This window comes from Lynx rufus, unplaced genomic scaffold (assembly GCF_022079265.1).
Source record: "Lynx rufus isolate CCGP_SWC_20201006 ecotype Redwood Valley unplaced genomic scaffold, mLynRuf1.p SCAF_7, whole genome shotgun sequence".
NCBI classification, from domain to species: Eukaryota; Metazoa; Chordata; class Mammalia; order Carnivora; family Felidae; genus Lynx; species Lynx rufus.
In genome coordinates, this window is record NW_025814889.1 from 29,291,775 (window position 1) to 29,295,741 (window position 3,967).

Genomic DNA, 3,967 nt, shown 5'->3' on the forward strand with positions numbered 1-3,967 from the left:
TATATGTTGGTTTGTTAGTTCATTGATTCCTGTCTGTCATTATTTTCTTTCTTTTGTTAATTTTTAATTTTGGTCTTCATTTTTTTTTAAGATGTAAACTGAGGACATTGTTTTGACTTATTTTCTCTTCTCATATATCTAATTAGTTTTATTTTTCCCTGATTTTCTTGTACCTCAAAAATTTTTATATATGTATTTTCTATCAACTTAAAGTACTTTATAATTTCCTCTTTGTTTCCTTCACCACCCCCACCTTTTTGTTTCTAGATTTGCATTACTTTTTTCCAGGTATTTGGGGATTTTCCCAATATTATTCCACTGAGGTCTGAGAACAATTTCACATGACTCAAATTTTTGTAAATTTATTGGGACTTGTTCTGTGGCACAGAAAGTCACGTATGTATATGTGTATATATGTATATATATCACATTTTCTTTATTGACTCATATTGATGGTCATTTATATTATTTTCATGTCTTAACTATTGTAAATAATGCTTTAATGAACATGAGGTATATATATCTCTTTGAGATAGTGATTTCTTTTCCTTCAGATATATACCAAGAAGTGAGATTGCTGGATCACATGGTAGTTCTATTTTTAATTTTCTGAGGAAACTTCAGAGAGTTTTCCATAGTGGTTGTACAAATTTACATTCCTACCAATACTGTATAAGAGTTACTTTACTCTACATCCTTGCCAGGACTTGTTATCTCTTGTCTTTTTGATGATATCCATTGTGGTTTTGATTTGTGTTTCCCTGATTATTACTGATGTGGAGCATCTTTTCATGTACTAGTTGGGTATTTGTATGTCTTCTTTGGAAAAATGTCTATTCAGGTCTTCGCCCATTTTTAAAATTAGATTTTTTTTTTGCTATGGATTTGTATGAGTTCTTTAAGTATTTTGGATATTAACCCTTTATCAGATGTGTGGTTTGCAAATGTTTTCTCCCATTTCGTAGTTTGTCATTTTGTTGGTCATTTCTTTTGCATTGTAGAAACTTCTCAGTTTGACATAGTCCTACTTATTTTTCCTTTATTGCTTGTGCTTTTGGTATCATCCAAAAATCATTGCTGTGACCAATGTCAAGGAGCTTTTTCCCAATGTTTTCTCTTGGGAACAGTTTCAGGATTTACATTTAAGTTTATAATCCATTTCAAGTTAATTTTTGTGAGTGGTGTAAGATAAAGTTCCAACTTAATTTGTTTTGCATGTCATGTGATTATCCAGTTTTCTCAGCACCATTTATTGAAGAGACTATTCTTTCCCTTGAGTATTCTTGGGTTGCTTGTCAAATATTAGTTGACTAGGTATGGGTTTGTTTTTCTGAGCTCTCCATTCTGTTGCATTAGTTTATATGTCTATTCTTATGCAGTACCACATTGTTTTGATTATAGTATATATAATACAGTTTGAAATCAAGAATGTGGTGTCTTTAGTTTTTTTCTTCTTTCTCAGGACTCTTTTGGCTAATCTGGGTCCCCTGTGGTTCCATATAAAACAGGATAGATTTTGGACTCTGTATTCATGTGGTTCTGTAGGCAGAGCTTTATGGTTAGATGGGGCCTCAGCCCGAGCTTGCAATCAAGTAGGCTGTTCACTGTGTTCTGCTTTTGGATAAGGTCTCTGGCCGGTGCCTGATTGGGAGGGGGCCTCCACCTGTATCCCATAGCTGGTTGGGGCTAGACACTGTGCTTCATGGTCAGGTGGAGTTGCTGTCTGTGCTCACTCATTAGGTAAGGCCTCAGGGTATGCTCTATGATTAGGCAGGGTCACTGACTGAGCTTTCTGTCTGCACCAGGCCTTGGGCTGTGCTTGCCTGGGTGATACCATAGGTTGATCTCTGAGGATGCTCAGGGTCACTGTTTAGGTTCCCTGGTTATGTGGGACCAGTGGCTATAATTAACAGTTATGCAGGGCTGCTGTCTTGGCTCTTTCTAGAAGTAGGGCTTTAGGATGGTGTCTGTGTTTGCCTGAGTTAACTGGCCAGGCTTTCTGCCGGGCATGATTGGAAGTTACATTCAGTAGTTAGGCAGGGCTGTGAACTTATTTCCTGGCAAGGTGGGGTTGTAGAACAGACTCCACGGTCAGTTCTGCTTGTTGGTTTGGGATCCAAATCAGACAGAACTGCACACCAAGCATTCTGGCCAGATGGAGCCTCCAGCTTGGTTTTGCAGATGAGAGTTCTCTGCTCTGTTGCTGCTGTAAGTAGGAATGCTGTCCACCAAGATCTTAGCACTGGTTGCTGTAGACTTTGCCCCCATTCTCCATCTCAATCTGATCCCCAGTGGTTGAACCCTGCAGCAACCATGAAGCAACACCTGAGGGATCTCTCAGGGAGTGTTCTGCAACACAGGGTGAGCTGGATGTCCACCTTGGGCTCTCTTTTCTCACCGGAAAAACTGTAGGCCCATGGAGACCCTGTCAGTGCAGGATTGTGCTAGCCTGATGCAGTCAGGATGTAGTCACTCTTCTTACCCTTCTAATGTGTTTCTTCTTAGTCTCTGTGGTCCAGAGTGGTGCTGCAGTCTCATTCTCTGGGCTTTGGAATTTTCACAATGTTGTCTTGTCTATGGATAGGAAGTCTTTTTGTGAGGGGACTGAAGTCAGGAATGATTTATGTCACTATCTGATGAATATGAATCTCTGAAAAATTTTTTATTTTGTTTTGTTTTAAAGAATAATCTCACTGAGAAGATGTTGATTCATTATCTTACTGAGTAAAAGTACTAGATTGGCAATTTTTTCTTTCAGTACTTTTGAAGATGTTGGTTTCCTGTTTTTTGGTTTGCCTAGTTTTTGACAAAAAGTCTGCTGTCATCCTCACCTTTGTTCTTTTGTCAGTAATGTCTTATTTTTCTAGTTGCTTTCAAGATTTTCTTTTATTCCCTGGTTTTAACTAATTTGATTATGGTGTGTATTGGTATAGGTTTCCTGTGTGTGTGTGTGTGTGTGTGTTGTTCATTGAAATTCCTGCATCCGTGGGTTTTCATCAAATTTAGGTTTTTTGGCTATTATTTCTTCAAATTCCTCCCTTCTCCCAACCACTATTGGCATCTTCAGTACCATAATACTAGGTTTTTTGAAATTGTCCCACAGCTCAATGATACTCTGTAATTTTTTTTCAGTTTTTTCTCTCTGTGTTTTGAATAGTGTCCTTTTCTAGGTCTTCAAGTTCCCTAACCTATTCTACTACAATGTCTAATTTATTATTAATCAATATAGTGTGTTTTTCATCTTAGATATTATAGATTCTATCTTTGCATATTATTAAATATTGTACAGAAGTATACAAAGTGAAATAACAAAGCACAATGTGAAGAGGCAGTCAATTTTACCTGATGAGGGGGAAAGGAAGGCTTCAGGCTTCAACATATGTTGAGTCCTAAGGAATTTGTAGAACTTTTATGGAGGACAATAGAAATGGAAGCTTGCCAGAGAGAATTACAGGTGTGTGAAAGAAGTGTAGAACAACGTGGTTTAATTCCTACAAAAAGTTCACAATGGTTCAAGTACAGATTTGAGGCAGAAACCTTGGAAGTTAAGGTCAAATGTAATTAGGGACAGATAATGGCCCTACAACACATTAAAATTTGATTACTTCTGCAATAGGAAGATGAGAATGGCTTTAAACAGGAGAAGTAATGTGATTTGATTTGCATTTTAGAAAAAAGCACCCTGGAGGAAGTGACTATTTAGGAGTGCGTTTGTGTATGTGTGTATGTATGTGCATGTGTGTGTATGTACATGTATGTGTGTGTAGAGGGGGTTAAATGCAGATTAGTAAGACAAATTATAAGTATTTTTATGATAAAAGATGTCAGATATAGTGATAGTCTGAGCTGAAGCAATCCCGGTGGGGTTGAAGAAGAGAAATAAAATGTAGAACCACAATGACTTGCTTAAGATTACATATAGAGTATGAGGAAATGGGAAGATTCAAGTATCATTCCTAGGGTTTGG